The following is a 23,400-nucleotide window of genomic DNA, read 5'->3' as shown; positions in this document are numbered from 1 at the left end:
GTAAGGCATATTTCAAGCATGCTTTGACCCAAGTGGAAGCTTGAGGGGTCTTGGGCTATGTTGTTTCAAAGACCCGAAGGCCAACTATGTTGTTCTGGCCTGTGATTTGTTCCTTAGGAGGGCCATAGCTAAGGTCACAGTTATGGACTTCGAACACTAAGTCAGAGTTAACTTTCAGTTACTTCCACGTACTCTCCAAAGCTACATAAAACATTTATTCGTCATTTATTTTTTTCTTTTGTGTTTTTAGGGCCGCAACTGTGGCATGTGGAAGTTCCCAGGCTAGGGGTCAAATTGAAGATGTAGCCATCGGCCTACATCACAACAGCACAGCCACGGCAACACATAATCTGAACCGCCTCTGCGACCACAGCTCATGGCAACGCCGGATCCTTTAATCCACTGAGTGAGGTCAGGGATTGAACCTAAGTCCTCATGGATACTAGTCAGGTTCATTACTGCTGAGTCACATGGGAACTTCTAGTCATTTACTTTAAAGTCGACAAGTCAGTTGGCTAATATTGTCTCTGGAATGAAAAAGATCAGATATTAAAAACTTATTCAACAATGATTTTATTGCTTTTTTTTAATTCACAGAAATATCATTATTAGGGTCACTTCTGTGAGGTTTAGTTAATTTTTACTTCTTTCCACATTATAATTTTCCCAGTTACCTTTAGGCAGCTTCAAATTATTTCATCAATCTTGGTCTTTGCTTTTAATTTATACAGTGGAATTTACTTGTTCATCGGTGTGAGTAATTTTCAATATCTTGCCAAAGAGCCTATGGCAACTGAAAATACAAGTTGCATATATTAGATTTCTCTATTCGAGGCAATGCAACAACAACAACAAAAATTATGCTGAAGATCTAACTTCATTGAATTGCCGACCTTTATATAATTAATTCAAAAATATTGTGGGTTTTTTTCTGTAATTAAGGGAACACATTTGACCTAGGTCTTTTGGAGGCAAGTAGTTGAACAAATTCTACCATATGGCTATCATCAGTTTCAATTTCACTTTATTGTCATTTATGTTATTTTATCTCCTCAATCTGACTAAATTCTTTATACATCATTCATCTCATCCTGTTCCAGAACTTACATAGATTAGAGGCTTGAGTAATATCTGTAGACAAATTTTATTTTTCCTGTCTTCGAACTGCACTTATTTTTTTTTTGTTGAAGCATAGTTTATTTACAATGTTGTGATAATTTCTGCTGTACAACAGAGTGACTCAGCTACACATGCACACACATCCATTCTCTTTCACATTCTTTTCCCACATGGATTATTCCAGAATATCGGGCATAGTTGTCTGTGCTATACAGCAAGTCCCTGTTGGCCAATCATTCCATATACCTCAGAGTGCATACGCCCATCCCAAACCCCCAGTCCATCCCACCCCCTCATCTGTCCCCCTTTGGTACCATAAGTTTGTTTTCAAAGTCTGCGAGTCTGTTCTGCAAATTTCACCTGTACCCCTTTTTTTTAGATTCCACATATAAGTGATATCGTGTGTTACTTGCTATTCACTGTCTAACCTCACTTACTATGATAATCTCTAGATCCATCCATGTTGCTGCAAATGGCATTGTACTTTAAAGCTTGGTTCTACAAAGAAAATTCCCATCAGTTGTGAAAACTTCTCCAGTAGCTCAGAAAATTCATGGTAGCCACATGTTAAAAGTGTGCTGTCAGACATTGATATCTCTGGGCCTGGGGGGCAGCTGGAACCCCCAGGCTAGTGAGCTCTAGCTAAGAGTAGCTTCCTCTAAGCAGGGATATGATATGTCCTCTGGGGGCAGTGATAGCTGGCTCTGCTAGTTGGTGCTGAGTGAGGCCAATGATAGGTCTTACCTTCTGAATAGCTACTTTATCCACCAGCTACAGAACACACACCATCTCTAAGACAGCTGAAGGAGGTATGGGAGTTCACCTTGAGGGAGCCAAGAAGTGCAGGAACAGTTCTAGTTGAGGCATGGACACAGATCTTTTCTCCATCAGTTATTTCCGTATTTCCATATACACATGATTTAGACCTTTGAGGGTTGCTATATCTATTGCAAACAGAATCCAATCCAGCTGCAAGCCTGATCTCACCATGTATGCTCATTCTGCAAATCAGAGCTTCACCGTATTACTATGAAAACATTTGATTGAATATGAAATCATTGGCATTATCACAAGAAAATTCAGCCTTTCATTGACTTGGACAGAAAAGAATGGTTGCTTCATTTCTTTAAATATAATTTCCAACTATGGTCAAATCTTGAATGGTTGTGAAAAACAGGTTTTACATACCTCACTTACTGTGGGGATAGGGACTATCTACAGCTCAACTTTTTCATAAAAATACAAAATAAGTGGAACTTTAAGGTACATTTAATATTTAAACCACTTCTATTTTATTTTCAACATACGTGTAATGCCAAAAAAACTTAGTTATACATTTTACCAAGCTCTGGGGAGCCTTGTCATTTTTTCTGTGATATGACTGAAAAGTTGGGGGAAGCACCCTTCCATCAGGGATTTTCAGTGATTCTCATGCATACATGCTTTTCCAAAGTGTTCCCCCAAAGCTGGTCAGGAGACCTCTTCCCGTGGCTCCGAGGCACAAGGATCACTTAGTCTCTAAGAACTCAGTTCCTTCTTTCAACTGTAAAATCCTACCATAGAGACAATTCACATGGTCTTATTGTAATGTTTAAACTCCACTGTGCACGCACTAGACCTGGAAAGTGGTCTGCAGACAGACTCACACCTTCAAGTTCATTCACCCTCCGTGCCAACTACTTTGAAGGAAGTAGTCACACAGGTAACCTCCTCCCACATTTCCCTTACTAGGTCTTCAAGAGCCTTCCTTCTTCTAGCCTGCCTGGAGGGTTAAAGTCAGGAGTAACCGCCCATGCCAATCCAACACATTTTTCTCTTTCCTCTGGCTGACTTGGACACGTGTCGCGCCCAGGTCTCCTCTCAGCTCCTGCTGCCTCTCCTGCCATGCTTGGCTGCACGGATGCGGCAGGTGGGCTCCGGGCCATCTCCTTGCGCCTTCTAGGCATGTTTCCGAAGAGGCATAGGCCAAGGCCAGAGCCAGGGTGCCTGCAAGGCAGGGCCGGCGCTTCTAGATCTCCCTGGTCTTGCTCTCCAGATTCTGCGCCCCGGGACTTGGCGGTGGCTGACATCTCCCAGGGGGCAGGGACCCAAGACACCTGAGGCAGTCGTCCAAGAGCCGCTGCCACCCGCCCCTCCCCCAGCCTCCGGGTGGTGTTTATCTGCCTTTCTCCTCGCTCGTTTCTCTTTCACTTTTCTTTTCGTTGCGGGGGGGTTGGGACTCCCTGGGTTCCAGGCGCTGAGGGGAACCCCAGCTGACTCGTTCGCGGCCGGCCGCAGAAGCCCAACGCCCAGGAGGGAGCCGGGTGACGGCGCCGGTCCCACTGCGCTGCCCGCTGCCCCCTCCCCTGCAGCCCTGACTCGATGGAGGTACAGAGCCTGGCTTCTCAGCTTTGGGAGGGGAGGTGCTGGTGGCTGAAAGGGCGAGGGAATTTTCCCCGAAAGCCTTTGCCTCGGACCTTTCCCAGCTCTGGCCGGACCCACTTGCCTGCCCCGACTGGCTGCTGGTCGGGCTGCCCCGCCCTTTAATGGGGAACATTTGACCGCGACTTTGGTTTTCGGTTGCACTACGCGCAGAGGGTTTTCCCCTTCTGACCCTTTTATTCCTGTCCCGGGCCGTCTTCGCCATCCTCCGCTTCCAGCGGAGCAGATCGCGGGTCCACTTGAAGTGCCCGCGCGGCTCAGCAGTGCGCTCCGCTCTTTCCCTATCGCTGGCTGCGGGCGAGCCTTAGGAGGCGCCGGGCGTCGTGCGCTCCACCGACGCCGCGCCGGCAGACGGAGAGCTTGGGGTTCGCTTCTGGCAGCACCCCCCGCCCCCTCAAGTTGCAGGCTTCGGGGAAGGCGAGGTCTGATAGCACAGAGCGGTGAGTTCTGTACCTCATTGAGCTCAGAAAGTTTAGGAAAGGTACTGCAGCTCCCGGTTTCTTCCCTGGCCACCTCCCAAACTCCCCACTTGTGTGAGAAAGTTTGGGAGCTATGCATTTGACTCTTAACTTTGCTGACAAAATCCAGTTATCCTCTTGCTCCCTGCAGGACTCTTATCTTCTTTGGGAGAGGGATTTTACAGGAATAGTTTTAGCCATCAGGCCTCAGTTTACCTTCTTTCCAGAAATCAGTGCTAGAAACTTGGAAGAACTGCAGGAGACTTGTATTGCAGTGAGATCCTTATTCAAGGTGGCTTTAAATGAAAATTCAGTTCTTTTTTAAGTGCTACTGAGATTGCAAGAATATACAATATATTTGCATTTAACATAATATATTGAATTTAACTTGAAATAACATGTATTTAAAATTTTGTTAAATTTGAAATAGAAGCAAGGCAAGGTTAATTCTTAAATGATGCTTGTAACAGATTCTTTGGTAGGGTGACTCAGAGGTTTTGAAACTGGAAGTAAAGTGATTGTCATTAGCTATTTCCATTATGTTTTTAAAAGCTACTTTCTAATGTTATGACATTGGTAACGGCATCTACTTGTAACTCATGGGCATCTTCATCTTGTCAGTTTGCCAAAACATGCTTTGTGGACTTAACTGAATAAACAAATTGGTAGTTCCCGTCGTGGCTCAGCGGTTAACAAACCCAACTAGTACCCATGAGGATGCAGGTTCAATCCCTGGCCTCACTCAGGGGGTTAAGGATACGGCGTTGCTATAGCTGTGGTGTAGGTCACAGACATGGCTTGGATCCAGCATTCCTGTGGCTGTGGTATAGGCCAGAAGCTACAGCTTGGATTTGACCCCGAGCCTGGGGACCTCCACATGCCAAGTATGCAGCTCTAAAAATACAAAAAAAAAAAAAAAAACCAAAACCCAAAAAATCAGATCTGGGTAGTTGGAGCATCCTGTTCTGTAGAGGTGGATTGTTCTATGGAAAGCATTGAGGAACAATATACATTAAATTTACAGCTCTTGTCATTTTATTAACAAGTAGTGTGGTGGTCATAGTAGACAGAGAGAGGGAGGAGGTTCAAAGGAGAGAACATAAATGTATATGAAGAGAAGGACTAAAGACAAAGCAATAGTCATTTTAGATTTAAAAAGTGATGAAAAAATTGGGGAGTTCCCTGGTGGCCTAGCAGTTCAGGATCCAGCAATTTCACTGCTGTGGCTTGGGTCACTACTGTGTTGTGGATTCGATTCCTGGCCCAGGAACTTCTGCATGCTCAGGATGAAGGGGAAAAAAAAGAAAAAAGGTAGTTAAAAATTAAAAATTTTACTTACTAAAGTTAGGAAGTCTAGAAAGTTCTGAGTCTTTGTTCTGGTTGTGTTTTAATGTTTGTTCTTGTATTTCTCCCTCTGTGTTCTCCTTTCAAAGTTTTAGTCATACTCAGAGTGGCCTTTCTAGCAGCAGCAGCTGCATGGTGTTGGAGTGACCGAGAGGGTTTAGGTTGGTGCTAGTCTGCAAGTTCTGGAAGGGAGAGTGTTCTCATACTTTTGGATTCACTATTTTCTGTTGATTAGGAGTGGGAACTCCAGAACCTGACTTGAAGCTACAGTTTCTGGGACTAGGAATTTTCCTGCAGATTACTGGTGCGGTTAAGAAAAAACAGTTGGATGCTTTTTGTTTTATTTCATGAAATTAATGTGTAAATGTCAAACAGCTGTATCACAGGACGTAATAATGTTTGTGGTTGTCTTTGAAATGCATGCTTTTAAACATCATTGAAGGAGGGAGGCAAGCAGGGGTTTACAGTTTATTGAAATAAAGTTTAATAATAATTGAAGAATTTTAAATCCTGGAAGGTTCGCCATCTCAGATTTGCTGACCCTGGGTGGACTGCAAGAGGGCTGTGAATGAAGCTCTGAAATGTTGTGTAAAGGAGAGTTTCCTGAAGAAAATATCCATAACTCTAATAAGCTGTCTAAATGGATTTTGAATCCAAAACAGTTTTGTAAACATTTTAAAACTTAGAAAACTGTCCTTTCTTCTTATCTTTCTTAGAGTTTACAGTTAAGTTTTGTTCATTATGTGACTATTCTTTTGAAGGCTAGTTAATGAATAATACAGGGAGGACTGCTTTAGGCCCACAACTTGAACTTTGGGAAATAGTATGAATCGTAGCTAGCACTTGTTGAGTTATTATTTGCCAGACATTCTTCTAAGTATGTGTGTACTAAAAATTAAATGGTCATAAAAATTTTTAAATTTAAAAATTGTCATAATAAACCTTATGTGGTGATAGGGACTGTAATTTATTACAGAATAAATTGAAGCATAGAGTAATTAATAACTTTCCCAAAGTCACAGAGCTAGAAAGTGGTGGAGCTGAGATTTAAACCCAGATGGATTTAAGATCACTGGTATTCATGAAGGATGAATTATCTCCATAGAAATATTTCCCACACGTTGACAGTGACAATCAACCACTATTTCATTTTGATGTAGAGTGATATAACGATGGGATGTCGGTTTTAAAGTAATGCTTATACAGTACTTGTGTAATTGGCATCATTATTTATATATGTAAAGATTATCTTTATGATCAAATAAAATTCACGTGAGTGTCTGTATGGGTTAGGTTCCTTGGAGGAAAAAAAAAATTCAAGGTTCCTGAATGAAAACATTTGTCCAATTTACATAGTTTTTGCTGATTAGAGCTTGACAAATAGGAGGCAAATATGGCTTGATCTATATGTCTCTATCTATCTATCTACCTATCTATCCATCTGTCCAAGTAAAAGGCTGAGATTCATGGAGCCATCAGAAGACTCTCATGGATCACAGCTGAGGTGGTGTCCTCAACTATTTGGGAAGTCCCCTTTTCAGAAGATTATATGGCCTGAGGGTTGGCAAGAAGCCATCTTCTATCTTTTCTTTCTTTGACTCAGTATTAACTCTTAGATTCATTTACTCAGTGATTGCAGATTGCTACATGAGACTAGAGAAGTTGAGCTCTGCTTATGCCATTGCTGCCATTCTACTTTATGAATTGCATGGAAAAATTCCATATGGAAGTTGGGAGAACATTTGTGGGGTTTGCTAGTAGTGTTTACTACTGACTATTTAATGATGAATTTTACTAATTAACTATAATTAGTTTATGTATATTTAGTATTATTCATTCATTTGCTATATATCAAGGAAATTATTTCTTGTTATTCAGTCCTGGAATCAGAAATAGATCTCTTTGACCTCAGTTCACTTCAACTGATATTATTGGTACATATTTTATATCTGGAGGCAAGGTGTGAATATACATTTATTTTCCAGTGTTTTATCCCACCGTGAATCTAGTAGGTCGGTAGGTCGTTTTTAGAATGGCAGAGAACTGTATATAGACCATATAAAAGTGGGTAAAAAAAAAAAAGTGAAAAAAAGGAATGCTGCCTTTTAGCTGATCATGTTCTAAGTTGTTTATTTGCCACATGCTGACTGGAGAGTGATAGAAAGTATTTTGTTAAGTAAAGGAACCGAAACTGAAAATGACCGCAGAAGAGGAGAATTTGAAGGATATAGGGTTGGGGGTGGGAGGACTCTGATTATCATAGTGACTCTCGCTAAAGGAGGCCAATGATAATCTGTCAATGGTCCCTTTTATCACTGAAGTCTTTTGCTCATATGCCTTCTGATAAAAATTTGGGAGAGAAAATACAGTGACCCTTGAGCAACCAAGGTTTGAACTGCGAGGTCCAGGTATGGATTTGCTTCAACAGTAAATACCGCTCTACTACAGGATCCGTGATTGATTAAACTTGGGGAAATGCAGACCTGTGGATGCAGCACCATGGGTGCAGAACTGTGCTGCTGTGGAGCAACTGTGATACCCAAGGCCTGCTGTAAATTACAGCGGATTTTCCACTGAGCGGAGTGTTGGCTCCTCTAACCCCCCAGTTGCTCAAGGGTCAGCGATACCCCTTGCACACTCTTAGCACTGACTGCTAAACTTTTCAAATCATTATTTTTAAATGAACTTTTAGATAGTTTACAATATCAACTTTTTGATGTCAATATCAGTCTTTTTACAACATCCACTATCAAGATACTTTCAACTTTTTTCCTCCACTTCTCAGCACCCATGATAAGCATACACACTGAGATCTCATTTTTCAAAATAAGTAACTTTTGTTAAAATTATTCTTTGTTATTTTAAATATTTTAGTGTGCAATCAAAATAATTCACCTTTAGCAAGTAATTACTGACATAAAACTGAACTGTGTTAGGAATATATATCATAGAGCTAGGCATGGGTCCTGTTGCTATCACTGCTTTGATTAAAGAAGGTATCTCTAATATCTATTTTTCCACTTGCCCCTTTGTTGGGCTCCCTGGCAAGGCAAGGAGTGTGTAGGAGTTTGGATGGAGGAGAGGTACGTCTTTCTTTCGTAAGATGGAAGAAACATAATTCTGAAAGGGGAAGTGGGAAAAGAGAACTTGCTAGAAATCTGCTTGCCTCAGGCATATCACTTACTAAAAAGGGTTCCTATGGGAGTAGTGGATCTGGGCATTTCTTTAGAATTCTCTGTGGTCATAAGGACCTTGGAAAGTCATATGGGTTATCCAGGGGTGCCAGTTCCTCGCTTTGAAGAGCTCTTATGCAGTTCAACTTTACCCCTCCCCTTGGTTTTTGGACTACTAGGGCTCACTCTGTGTGTGTGTGTGTGTGTGTGTGTGTGTGTAGGCATGCCTGAACAGGGCAGGAAGCAAAGTACTGTGGCTGCTATAGAGGCTTCCCTCTGACAGGGGTGACGCTTGGAGAGACTTTGCAGTCTCATCGCCCGTCACTCTCTGCGCTCTAGACACACTTCCTATAGTCCTTGTCACTCCTGTGTCCTGCTCACGAAGCTCTCTAACTTTTGCTACCTCTTCTGCTGCCCAGGCAGAATTATGCTCTCCTTTATATAAATTTATTTGGTGCTATCTACATTCCTTCATAATAGCTTTTCTCTCTGTAAATGCATCTTGTTATATGTCTGTCTCTCCTCTTGTGTTTCACATAAAGATAGGACAGTGTGTTGCGTGTGGCCAGCCACGTGTAGGCCACATTCATTGACTTCAAGCACCGTTGAACGGTTTGACGGCTAAGCAGAGGAATGCAAAAACAGGTAGAAAACGTAAGTAACATGGCAGAATACATTGTTGCACTATTACAATAAAAATATTTTAAGAAAATTCATCTGGGGTAGGATTTCTTGAAGAAAAAAACAAACAAGCAAATAAACAAAACAAATTGGAGCTAAGCAAACCAGCCAGAGATCCATTGCACTAATTTAGTGATATAGTCTCATTCCTACAATCTTTTTAAGAATATAGCTCTAATAATTATTTTTTTTAAATAATTTGTGGTCAGTTTTCTTCTCTCTAATGAGTCTTTTCCATCACCATGTAGCCATGCTGTAATTTCTCCCATTAAAAACAAAAAACAGGAGTTCCTGGTGTGGCTAAGCAGGTGACGAACCCGAGTAGTGTCCATGAGGACTCAGGTTCCATCCCTGCCCTCGCTCAGTGGGTTAAGGATCCTGCGCTGCTGTGGCTGTGGTGTAGACTAGAAGTTGCAGCTCCAATCCGACCCCTAGCCTGGGAATTTCATATGCTACGGGTGTGGCCCTAAAAAGCAAAAAACAAACCAAAAAAAAAAAAAAAACCCCAGAACAAAAAGACTCTCTTGGCCTCATGTTTCTCTCTGGCTGCCACCTGGTTTTTCTGTCCCCATTTTATAGGACAGCTTTCACAGTCAACTCTATTCTGTCTCCAGTGTCTCCCTTGTCATTCTCTCTTGACCCAGCCAGCCTGTCATCCCCATTACTCCACAGAAATGCCCTGGTCAGGGGTACCAACCAAGAAGCCATATTCAATCCAGTGATTAGCACTCAGTTCTCTTCCTAGGGAGGCTGTAGACAGACCTGCTGTGGTCTTCATTTGGCTTCCAGCCCACCCCCATCTCCTTATGGTCCTTTTCCCTCACCAGCACCTATTTCAGTTTCTTTTGCTGGTTATTTACCTTCATAACCTATAAATGTAAGCATCTGATAGGCCAATTTCATGGCCTTTTTTCTGCCTGTGCTCACTCTCTTGATAATCTCATTCGGTCTCAGGGTTTTCAATACCTTCTTACACGGATGATTCATAAATGTCTGTCCTTTGATCCTGACCTCTGTCTGAACTCCAGCCTCATAGAATTCTGTTCCACATTCCTGATTGAATATCTAGTACTCACTAGGTTACTGACTTAACCCCCAAACTACTTCCCTCACTGTCTGCTTCACTTGCATGATGGTAAGTTCATCCTTTTAAGTGCATAAATAATCAATCAGTCTCAGAGTTGTCTTTACTTCTCTTTTCCTCACTCCCCCATTTATTCTTTCTCCCTCCACATCCTCAGCATGCAGAAGTTCCCAGACCAGAGATTGAACCCACGCCATGGCCATAACCAGAGTCACAGAAAGACACCAGATCCTTAAGCTACTGAGCCACCAGGGAACTCTGTCACACCTCCACATTTAATCTGACAGTAAATCACTTAATTGTACCTTCAAAATATATCCTACATCTGACTTTCTCATCACCTTCACTGCTGCCACCCGAGTCCAGGCCCCGAGTTTCCTGTCTTGAGAAAGAGTGGCAAGAACTGGTCTCTCTGTTGCTACACTTGTCTCCCCTCTACTCAACCCCCACCCCCAGAAGGTGTCAGTCACCTGTTTTCAGTTATCTGCCCTGCCTGCATTAAATAAACAAAACCACAAAACAAACAGGGGAAAAAAAAAAAAAACCCAAAAAAAAAACCAACTCCAAAACACAGTGGCTGGAAGGACAATAATTTGTTATTTGTCATGATTCTACAGTCTGGGCTATATTCAGCCACTTGGCTCCTCAAAGGCTGTTGGGATGAAACCTCCAAGAAGGTTTCTTCCTTTGTGTATCCGGCGCCTCAGCTGGGTTGACTGTAAAGTTAAAGTCTCCTCCTTTGATTCTTCCTGTTCCATAAGAAATAGCTCTTCTTAGCAGTTGAGCAGGCTGCTTCCAGCTGGGAGAGTTAGGGATCTATAGACATTTTGTGTCCTTTTTGTTTAGCTACTGGTACTTTTCTTTTGGGGGGGTATATTTCCTTATAAATCTTGGGGTGGGGGCTCCCTGTAAACTTTATCGAGGTTCACTCCATTAGTCATACCCAGAAAACTCTTAGGACAAGCTCCAGTTGACTTTGGCTGTGAGTCAGAGTGCTGGAGGAGAAGCCCTCGAGGTTTTTAGAAACACTCTGGTCTCACGGACGGGGTCTATGAGGTGCCACCTTAAATCTTTTCTAGATCTTAATGAGGCATCTTCCAGCCACATATGTGATTTGACCTTTAACCTGAGAGTGCATTGTACCGACAGACTCTGGAATTGATCTTTGCTCTAAGTCTACTTCTTTCTTTGAGAATCTTGTGCTGTCTTAAGAGGTGTGCTTGATAGTAGGTTTTATTTTCCAACCTGGCAAGTCCTGGGTTGAATGATTTCCTCTAAATGCAGTTTAAACATTTCAGTTCCTCTTTCTCTTCCTGTAATTCATCCCAGGCAGCAAAATGAAGCCACTGGTCACATTCAGAAATTTTCTTAGCCAGGTCCACAAGTTCATTAGATACATTTTCTTTCTTCCATATTATTGCAGGTGACAGTGTGGTCAAACAACTTGCCACTGGGTCACATGCGTTACCCTCTCTCCAGCCTTCAAGGAGAATTTCATCACTGCCTTTATAGCCTCATTAATACTGAGTGTCCTCTGCTTACTCAGATGTCTACCCATCACCTGATCTTACTTCAAATTCAGTGTAAGCTCTTGGCAACGCCAGATCTGAGCCGCGTCTGCAACCTACACCACAGCTCATGGCAATGCCAGATCTCTAACTCGCTGAGCGAGGCTAGGGATCGAACCTGTGTCCTCATGGATACTAGTCAGATTCATTTCCCCTGAGCCACGATGTGAACTCCCAGTGTCTTAATTGTTATATAATAAACTACCAAAAATTTAGTAGAGTAAAATAATTATTTTATTTGTTCAAATGTCCAACCTTAGAAATTTGGACAGGATCCAGTGGCCATGACTTGTTGCTATTCCAGAATGCCTACTGTCTCAGCTAGAATGATCCAAAGGTCAAAGATGTCTGAGATTGTTTAAGAAGTTGGGTCATAGGGAGTTCCCTTCATGGCTCAGCAGTAACAAACCCGACTAGTATCCAGGAGGACGCAGGTTTGATCCCTGGCCTCGCTCAATGGGCTAAGGATCCAGCATCGCTGTCAGCTATGGTGTAGGTCACAGACACAGCTCGGATCTGGTGTTGCTGCGGCTGTGGTGTAGGCTGGCAGCTGTAGCTTCTATTTGACCCCTAGCCTGGGAACCTCCATATGCCATGGGTGTGGCCCTAAAAAGATTAAAAAAAGAAAGAATGAAGTTGGGTCATATATGTGGGGCCTCCATTCTGGCTGTTGGCTGGGTTCCTTCATTGTTCTCCACTTGGCTTTTCCATGTGGCTAGACTGGACTTGCTCACAACATGCTGGTCTCAAGGCTGCCAGATGCCTTACCGAGTATCCAGCTTATGTAAAAGATGAAAAGGGAGCTGCAGATGCTCTGAAGGCCCAGGCCAGAAATTTCTAGACTGTCACATTTGTCTTGTTCAGTTGGGAAAAGCAAGTCAGAAGGCCATCTCAGATGCACGAGGAGAGGACATAGACTCCGTCTCTTGCTGGGCAGTATTATGCTTGTTCATGAAAGGAAGGCATTGATTGGTGGCTGCCATCTTGGTGGAGATTATCTGTCACATGTTGTCATCCTTTGAAGGAATTAATCCAGTCATGCCACTCCTCTATTCAAAAGCTTCCATTGTCTTCTAACCTCACATCAGTAAAAGCCAAATCCCATTACGGTAAGGCCCTCAGTGATTTGTACCTCTGTAAATCAGCTCTACCTCCCTTAGTTCCATCACATCCACACCCTTTCTGTCCATCGCCCATATTCTGCTCTTAGGGTCTTTGAACTTGCTGCTCAAATGATCTTCTTTCAGATGTCACCCTCTCCCTTACCTTGTGGGGGGTTTGGCTCAAATACCCCCCTTGCAGGGAGGCTTTCCCTGACTGGTGTACTTCATGTTGCATTTCCACCAGCACTCTTGGCTCAAACTCTTCTTGATGCATCCATAACTACCTCCATACTATCAAGTTTATACTACCGTGCACAAAACTCTTTGGGTCAGATGTGTTTGGAATTCAGATTTTTTTTTTAAAGGTAATTGTTAGACACTGAGTTGTGTCTCTCCCTCTCTCCACCAAATCCATATATTGAAGCCCAACCCCCAATGTGACTGTATTTGGAGATAGGCTTTCAGGAGGTAATTCACGTTAAATAAATGAGGTCAAAGGGGTGGAGCCCTAATCCACCAGGACTGCTAACTTGAGAGAAGTGGAAGAGAGTCTGAGAGTGGATGTGTACAGATGAGGCCATGTGCAGATCGAGTAAGAAGGTAGCTGCCTGCAAACCAGGAAGAAAAATCTCAGCAGAACCCAACCCTTCCAGCACTTTGTTCTTGTACTTTCAGCCTCCAGAACTGTGAGAAGATAGATTTCTGTTGTGTGGTCCACCCTATCTGTGGTATCCTATTATGGCAGCCCTTGCAGAGCAGACTAATATAGTGACATAATGCCTTTTCTGTATACCATGTGACAGCTGTGGTGTGGAGTAAGCCCATGCAGGTACCTCCTCAAAAGTGAAAGAAGTACAGATTATAAATAGTCTATGCCAGCTCATGTTTTGTTGACCAATAAATTAAGCAAAGCTTTCAGCTCTTAGAGCCTTTTAAAGACTTTCAGATAAGGGACCATGGATTTATATGTTTTTTTTAATGATTTGTTAATTCCCACCTCTCCCCACTTGAACATGAGCTATAGGAGAGCACTTGTTTTTGTTACTTTGTTCATTCATTGCTGCATCCCCGTCATCTGTCAGTGCTTGGCAGATGGTAGTCTCTCAGTGACTCTTTGCTGAATGGAAGCTAAAGAGTAGGATATGTTAAGGGTAATGGAGAATAAAGGAAGAGATGTTTCAAGGAAGATCTGATTTATTTATACATGTTATTTATTTATTGAGTTGATTTATTTCCTTCATCCTTGAATCATTTTGAATGCTTAGTAGGGGCTAGGCACTCTTTGAAGCCCTTGATTGGCTTTGATTCAGTGGGAGGTGCAAAGTGCAGGGAGGGTCCTGGCTGGTTAGAAGTCAGGAAATGTGAGCATTGCAGGAACTGATGTGGATTGTAGCTAAAACGTGAGGGTGAGTTAGGGACGTGGATGAACTTCATTTAGAAAATACGGAGATAGGAGTTCCCGTCATGGCGCAGTGGTTAGCGAATCCGACTAGGAACCATGAGGTGGCGGGTTCGATCCCTGCCCTTGCTCAGTGGGTTAACGATCCGGCGTTGCTGTGAGCTGTGGTGTAGGTTGCAGACACGGCTCCGATCCTGCGTTGCTGTGGCTCTGGCGTACGCCAGTGGCTACAGCTCCGATTGGACCCCTGGCCTGGGAATCTCCATATGCCGCAGGAGCGGCCCAAGAAATAGCAAAAAGACCAAAAAAAAAAAAAAAAAGAAAATACGGAGATAAAAGTGGACTGTAAAACCAAAAATGCCCCCTAAGTCATTAGAAGTACTGTGCTGAAGATTGGGTAAGCCATTTGTACAAGAGATTTTGGTTTCTGGGTTAATAGTCAAGAATTATTGACTGAAGCCAGCTGTCAGAATATTTCCCTAGGAGGCAAATGTATGTAGAGAAGGTTTGGGGTCACGTAAGAAGACCAGAGTTTCTGTTACTGAGCAAGGCACTGTGGAAGAGGAAATACTCAAGCCATGTCTCCAGGAAAGGGTTGGTCAGTTTCCAGAATGTTAGGCTTTTCACACCTTCTAGCCCTTGCTTCCTGTCATTCCAACTCTGTCTGCCCTTCTCCTGCTGGATTTTATATGCCCCTTATGCCTATTCTTACACATGCATCTTTTAATGAGGTACAATTAATATATAATATTATATGAGTTTCAGATGTATAACAATGATTTGACATTTGTATATATGGCAAAATTCTCACCACCATAAGTGTAGTTAACATCTGTCACCATAGATGTAATTTTTCTTCTGCTGAAAACTTTTTTCTTTTTTTTCTTTTTGGTCTTTTTTTGTCTTTTTAGAGCTTCACCTGTGTCATATGGAGGGTCCCAGGCTAGAAGTCCAATTGGAAATGTAGCCGCCAGCCTGCGTCACAGCCATAGCAACACAGGATCCAAGCCGAGTCTGTGACCTACACCACAGCTTGTGGCAGTGCCAGATCCTTAACCCACTGAGCGAGGCCAGGGATCAAACCCATATCCTCATGGATGCTAGTTGGGTTTGCTAACTACTGAGCCATGATGAGAACTCTCTGAAAACTTTTTTCTTTGGCTGCATCTGTGTCATATGGAAGTTTCTGGGGCCAGGGAGTCAAGCCTGCATCAGAGCAGTGACCTGAGTCATAGCAGTGACAATGCCAGATCCTTAACCCACTGAACCACCAGGGAACTCCTATGCTGAGAACTTTTAAGGTTTATTCTCTTAGCGCTCAGCTAGGCACTGTTCACCATTGTCACCACTGCTGTACATCCCCATGACTTATTTATATTATACCTGGAAGTTTGTGTCTTTTGACCCTCTACATGCATCCCCCCTACCACCACCACCCCAGCAACCACCCACCTATTCTATCTATGAGTCACTTCCTCTGCAAAGTTTTCCTGGCAAAACTCCAATCTCATTTCCTCTCTAGCTACCTGGAAGTATTGACCACAATCCTCCTCTGTGCTGTCTCCACCGATGGATATGTCTCCAAGTATCTGCAGTATTTTCTAATGTTATTTTTGTTGTCAGTAATCTATCCATATTGCTGAGGGGTCAAGTAACATCAGGTTCTCAGAAAAGGAGATTGATTAGGTTTGACTGGAAATAAGTCACCAGTGATCATGTAGCTGTTAGACAGTCCCAGCATATACTTTATTTTCCAGATCAGGAAGGGAAATAGAACTTCCCGAAAGCCTAATCTGGGCCAGGCTAAAAACGAGTCTGTATATTCATTTCTAGGATAATACAGATAGACTTCTGATATTAGTATGAGGTTTCCAGAACTTAAAAATAAATAGAGCTGTTTAATATTTAGTTCCAGTTTTATTATTTGAGGGAATAATTTCATAAATTTCCAAGTAAATACTTCAATAAATGAAAGGAAGTACAAACAAGCCACACCCTGGTCTCTAAATTCCTTTAATAGAAATCCTTTCGTTTTCCTAATGCAACAATATTCATTAAATATTTTGAAAAAAATTCACTAGTATAAAAAAGATGAGAGAATTTTTCTTTAAATAGTAGTATTGTTAATATTTAATTTCTTTGGTGCCTCTTTTCCTAAGAATCCAAGAGAACAAATATACAGTCATCACAACATCATTCTGTCACTTTAAAATTTACAGTAATCCCAGGTATCAGATTTTTTTTTTTAAATCTGTATTTCATTTCTTTTGATTATACCCCTGAAAGCAAGATCTTTGTTCTCATTGTTTTGTGGAGGACCTCTGAAACTTCACACATGTGGTTTTATGACGGCTTATTAGTTCTATACAGAGTTATTTCTTTTCTAAACTTTGACCTCTCTTAATTCCAGGCATATTACTCAGCCTCTGCAGTTCATAGGTCATTAGCTTCTAGATTATGGTTCTGACAATGGGTCAGAAGCTCTCCCAAACAATAGTAGATATTTATGATTTACTGAGCACTTTCTCTGTGAATCGTTCTCTGCCAAGTACTCCGAAAGATAAAAAGATGAACCAAGTATGATTCCTTGTAGAAACTTCATCTAGTGGAACAGTGCACATTTGTAGATGCAAAAGCTGAGTTTCCCAAAATACCACTGTCAGTTCTCTAGGAAGGCTGTTCTTTTTTCATCGCTGAACATGTGGAGTTGCATATCCTTCACTGGAAATACACTATTTCATCCACTGTCTCTTCCTCATCTCTTTCTCCTGACTCACTTATCTGATCCAGATGTCTCATTTTGATCTTTTCTCTGGGAATAGTTCCTCTAGACAACGAAGATTGGGTTAGATGTCTCTCGTTCTTAATTTCATTTCGTTCTTAAATATTTCCCTACAACTGGTCCTCTCTATCTGTGTGTTCCACATCCTCATTCAACCAACTACAGATTGAAAATTTTGGGGGGGGGGATTCTAGAAAGTTCTATAAAGCAAAACTTGAATTTGCTGCTCACTGGCAATTATTTACATAACATTTACATTGTGTTAGTTATTTTATGTTATCTACAGATGGTTCAAAGTATACAGGAGGATGTGTGTAGGTTATTTGCAAATATCACATCTTTTTATGTAAGAGACTTGAGCATTTGTGGATTCTGGTATCCGTGGGGGTCCTAAACCAATCCCTGATGGGTGCAGAGAGAGGACTGTAGTTAGCATTTATTGTCAGTCATGTGTCAAGCACTTTCACTTGTGTAACCCTCCCAAACTTCATGAGGTGTTTTCCTTGCCACTTTTCAGGTGACAAAACTGAGGCACCAAGAGGTGAAGTGACTTGGCCAGGCTCCACGGTGAGGTGGAATTGGAATTTGAACCCAGGTCTCTCTCCAGAGCCTTTACTCTTCTGGCAGGTGTTGCCTCACTGGGAAAACTCATAAGAGGCATAACATTTAAAAGGGAGGAAATAAAATCATCACTGTTTATAAATGAAAGCTGTGAAAATGAACAAACTACTAAAATCAGTGAGCGAGTTCAGCGAGATTGCCGGGCAGAAGAGTAACAAAAAATCAGTAGCATTTTTCAACACTAAATAAGATGTTAGCTAACATAATACAACAATAAAACACAGCAGGAAGATGCTCTGACCACGATAAAGTAGAGTTTACTTGAGGAGGATTATATAGATGGCCCGATATTAGAAAATCTATCAATATGTTCTTCAGGGATACAGAACAAGTTATTATCAAGCTCTTAGGTAAGAGCTTTATAAGATAAGGTGGGATCTTCCAAATAAATGCACTAATAAATGAATCAATGAATCAATGAGATATACTGAAAAAATCCCTAGTAAATGTCATACATAATACAGAATTTTAAAAAGTATCTTCTTTAGTTTTGGGAAATGATGAGGATGTCAAATTAGGGCCACTAATTAACACAGTACTGAAGACGAAGCTAATAATAGCTCCTTTTTACTGAGCACTTACTATGTACCAAGCAGTATTCTTAGTGCTTTATATCTTCTGCTTGTTTAACAGTAGTAGACTCTAAGTTCTTTACTTATCTTTGTTTCCTGTATCTTTTTGCTTCCTTCAAAAATTATTTCAGGCAGGGTCAATGAAGGATGAATTTTTCTGAGCCCTGATAAGCCTGTGAATATATTCATTGCATCAGCACACTTAAGTAATGATTTCCCTGGATATTTAATTCCAGGTACAGGGCTATTTTTCTTCAATATTGTGGGGACTCGACTCCATTATCTTCTTGTATCTGTTGTTTCCCTCGAGAAGCCTGATGTCTATCTGACCTTTCTCTGCTTCCATACTAATGAATATTATGAAGTTTTTACTTAGCTTGAATATTCTTGAATTCCACTAAAATATTCCTGACTTTGACTGTGGGTTTGTTTTTAACTGTATCATCTTTATTTTGAGGTCTTACGTTTGCGACTTTTGAAAAATCTTAATTATTATTTTCTCATTTATTTCCCTAATTTTTTTCCAGACCACAAGTGGACAGAAGTTGGAATTTCTGCTTTCATCCTCCATATCATTCGACTCTTCATTCATTTTCCTCTTCTAATTGTGAGTCCCTAGTGCCTTCCAGGATAGTCCTTGATCTGTGGTGCTCATTGTTTCACGCTACAGCAGTATTCATTCTGGCATTCAAGCAACTTACTTAATTCCTTACTTTATCCTTTATTTTAAAAAATATTTGTTATACTCAGTTATTTCTTCCTCCTGATTCATGTTTCCAAAATCCCTCTTACTGTTCCACAAAGTATTTATTATTTTATGAAATTCTTATTTCAATTCTTATCTGTTCCACTAGGCTCTCCACATCTGACACACTTTTTTCCAGTGTCCATCACTCTTTGGCAGAGTCCCCACTGTACATTCTTCCCTGTAAGCTTCTCTTTCTTAAATTGAGATCATTGTTACTCTAGTGTTTATCTGCTGGGAGCCAACACCCTTGGCTCTGGGTTAGGGTTCTCCAAATATGTTGGTAGGGGCATCCTTCAGGTTGAAGACCTTTGACTCTTGCCTTCTGCATTTAACAACTCTGTGACTCTCCACTCTTCTGATACCTTGTTTTCCAAGGATCCTTTCCAGTCTCTTGCTGTTGGTGCCTCATTATCTGGAAGTAGTTATGGGAAAAGCAATTACTTGGACCCAGGGTTTGGGCTTCTGTAGTTGGTGTTGACAGTTTTTCTGAGTGCCCCACCATATAGGCACAGCCAGCAAGTATCAGTCAAATGAAGCAGGCCTCTCTCCCTCCTACCTTTTGGGGAAAATGAGGGAGGGAACAGGAGACAGCAACTAGAACCTTCTTCCTCATCTCACCCTCTGTTTCTCGTCTCTGACTCTGTCCAGCTCTGGGCTGCCAAACTGAGATAGAATTTCTTTCTCCCAAGGGTTTTTCACAGATTTGGCATTAGTTCCTGAGCATGGCTTGGCATTCTGCAAACCATCTGATTTCTTAAGAATCCACAAGGTGGATTTCCAAAGACGGAGCCAGCTACCCTTGTTGGGTCTTCCTCTAACCTAAGAACTATCTGGTCTCCTGCCTCCCAACTGATTCATTCAGGAAACAGTAGCTATGTAAATATATAATAATATTCACCATTATTGTGGTGAAACAACATTGGACAAAGATCCCAAAGATCCCAGTATAAAAGCAAGAGTGTGGTAGCTTGGCCACAGTGTAAAGGAGATTGTGAAAATTCCATCTTTCCATTTCTCTGAGACAGAGCTGTAAATTGGGCTACAGTGAGTTAGGATGAATCAGACTTGTTTCATAGCAGTTGTGCGTGGTGTGTTTACTTTCGTTGTTCTGACCCAGAAAGCAGCTGCTTGGAAATAAGTGGCATTGTAGCAGCATTTTGCTAGTGCTACTGGCACAGGATTGTTAAACTAAGGTGTGAAGGTAAAACAATTCAGAATCTATTAAGATAGCCCTTTAGTTATCACCTTATAAACAAGGTTGAAAGCCTCAAGCATATTATAACCCTAGATTTTTAGGGACGAGTAGACCTGTTTTGAAAATGAGCTAATATCACAAGGCGGTACCAGGCATAGCACATGCCTTGTGCTCCCTGTTGGCGAAGGAACTGCCAGTGAAGGATTAAGCTGGGCATCCAACACAAGGTAGACCTGTTTTTACCTATTTGTATAACACTGGACAATACATTTAGTTTCTCTGCACTTTTTTTCTCTTCTGGGAAATTAGGAGGATTAGACAAGAGGAATTCCTTCAAGTTCAAATGAGATGGTTTTAACATAACATGGATGAATTTGATAATATTCTGGTAACCAACCTATGACCTTAATAGAATACTGGAAGGGATTTTAGACCCATTCCAATCAAGCTTCCCTGTTTTAGAGATGAGGAAACTGAGGTTAAGAGACATGAACAGCATTGCTCTGGTCACATAGCTGTCTAAAGACAGAACCAGAACCAGGGTCCAGGTCTGTAGGCTTCCAGTCTATTCCATGGCAGTGCCCACTGCCGTTGTTTACATGAACCCAGAGAGGTTTTATTTCTATAAAAATGAATGCTTGTGGTTCCAGCCCATGGTAGTGACCCATTTAATGCTAACTGCTTAGAATGCTATGTTCTCTAGCTGGATGGAGAAAAACCTATGTTGTACATACATTCTGCAAGACTTTCCAGTTTCCTTTGTCCTCATTCCACGTCTTTCAAAGAATCTTCTTGTGAGTAATATGGCCATTTTAGTTAATAGCGCAGCCTCTGTAATTTAGGGATGGCTCTGGTGCAGGAAGAAGCCACCCACATTTGCCTCTTCATAATCCCCTCTGAAAACAAACCAAAACAGTCCTCAAAAGTAAGTTGAAACTACAAAAATGTAGCGTCTTGGGCATCCAGCAGAAAGGGTCAGAATCTTAAGGACTATAACAAATACATAATCCCACAGAAGGAATGGGGCACATTAAGTATTTGATGACATCTGTACAGCCCATTTTCTTTGCACAAAAGCTGAGGAACATGGGAGAAGCAGAAATCTGAGAAAAATGGCGAGAAGATTGGAATGATGATCCATTCATAGTAGTTGTAGTAACTACTATTTAAATAAGAATATTTAATGAGACCAGTGAAAGGAGGTCAAGAACTAAAACTGATTAAGTCTCCTAATCTGGGCGCAAGCATTTTGTTATCTATGTCCTAGGTAGTGACACACAGTGCTGGCGGAAAAGAAAGAACCAGCAGTGCCAGAAAGGTAAACGTGTTCCACCATCTAATCCAGGGAAAAGCAAGCCAGCAGCCACATGGACCACACTGGAACTTGGGAGGCCAAGCACTCTGCCAGTTTTTAAATAAACTTTATTAATGGAGACAGCCAACCTCGGAGCGGCTTCATAGGCACTTCTGCTTTTCTCTGTAGACTTGGGAAGTTTAGTCTAACTTGTCAGGGAGAAGCCCTGCAAGCTTCAGAAACAAGCTTCTGAGGCATACCTCAGAAACAAGATAGCTATAGCAAATGTATGGCCCACTGGGTTGATTCAGTGTTCAGGGTAAATCATTTGATCCACTTCACAACAAGCCAAATATTTGGAGTGGGAAATACCAGAAGCCTAATCAGCAAGAAAAATAAAACATTAGGAAAATGATAACCAGCTCTAGTGAGACAGGGTACTGAGGAATTAATGGACTTAATTGTGCCTGTATTTCATTAAAAATTAGCTTTGCTTTAGCTTTTTTTTTTAAGCTTAATTTTAAGTATTGTTTCGGAGGACTGTGGTACTCATACTTCCTTGCTTCTGGTTGAGATTAGTGAGAAGCCATAGAAATGTTTGAATCCAGTTATTTGCCAGCAGGAGAAGAGCTATATCATTAAGCTGTCATTTTCACTCATAGGTTATTATCAGCAGGTAATAAGAAATATGCATCATTATAAATGTCATACAGCATTTCATGCTACAACAGATGAGGTATGTCTTCCTCGGCAGCACCGGGCAATCATCTAGAGATTGGTACCAGTAAGGCTATTATAAATCATAACACACACTTTAATAGTTAAACAATTATCTGGAGTGGCAGTACTGGAAAATTGTTTAGTAATGATTGGTTGATTTTTATGACAAAGAATAATTTTTACATAGATCTTTTTATACAAATGCCTGAAGGAGGCAAAAGAAGAACATTCATTATAAACACGCACTTGGGAACTTCTTGGTTTGGGGCTCATTTATCTTTTTTTTTTTTAATGATTTTTATTTTTTCCATCATAGTTCCTGTCTCTTTAAGTGCAAACATTTGAAGTTGCCAGAATAGCTTTCCATATACATTTTAGAGTTTAAAATTATTTATATGTAATATTCCAATTATATGAAGATATTGCATAGTAGGACTAAACAGGCCAAAATTGGCCACTTTATAATCTTTTAATAGTCTTTTAATATCAAGACTATATGGTTTTCTGTTTGAGAAGCCACAAGTTAGCAAGGGGGTGTCTTGGCCTATGGGATAAAAGGAAGATATTGCTTTGTTTTTAAAGGGCTAAAGCTACGAGGCTTCTCTCACATTTGTCCCTTTCCTTTCTCTTGGTATTAGGCCTTTGTCATTCTTTTCCACTTCTGTCTCTTCCTTCATCATATTTATGTTCTTCAAAACTTAGCTCAATGTTACCAACTATAAAAACCTTACCTGGACTGATCCAGCTGTCCTCTCCCATTCTATTCTGTCACCCTAGATTTGGCCCTACTTCTGGAGCGGTTTAACAGACTCCGTGAGAATTTAAAAATAATACAAGGGATATGTGTTTCCACCAAGGCTATTGCAATCCAAAGTCGGAAAATGTTTGTTCCTAGGACCTGCCCTAATAAAGAGCTTGCACCAGATGTAATTCACCTAATCAATAACACGTTTAGTTCATCTGACATTTTTTTCCTAACAAAACTTTCCTGAAGAAGCGATTAGTGCACGTGTTCTCGGTTGTAAACTAGAACTTGAATAACACTGAACTAGACTCTGAGCATGTTCATGGCCACTTCTTCTCTTTCCAGTCCTGTGGGAAGGGTAGCAGAACCGGAA

The 23,400-nt window shown here is 41.3% G+C and overlaps 1 protein-coding gene across 4 annotated transcripts in view; it reads left to right on the top strand.

The window, feature by feature from the left end:
- The first annotated feature begins 3,302 nt into the window (after nt 1-3,302).
- IL15 (interleukin 15) overlaps nt 3,303-23,400 on the top strand; it is a 73,183-nt gene continuing 53,085 nt past the window's right edge. The window contains exons 1-2 of one of the 4 annotated variants that reach the window (XM_047798928.1): nt 3,312-3,486; nt 18,853-18,932. The gene's annotated coding sequence lies outside the window, so the exon portion shown is untranslated. Of the gene's footprint in view, nt 3,981-18,852; nt 18,933-23,400 lie in introns of all 4 variants that reach the window. The other 3 variants (XM_047798927.1, XM_047798926.1, XM_047798925.1) reach the window with 3 other exon arrangements.

Source organism: Phacochoerus africanus, chromosome 10 (assembly GCF_016906955.1).
Source record: "Phacochoerus africanus isolate WHEZ1 chromosome 10, ROS_Pafr_v1, whole genome shotgun sequence".
Lineage (NCBI taxonomy): Eukaryota > Metazoa > Chordata > Mammalia > Artiodactyla > Suidae > Phacochoerus > Phacochoerus africanus.
The sequence above is the reverse complement of the archived record's forward strand: the minus strand, read 5'-3'. Positions and strand labels throughout refer to the sequence as shown.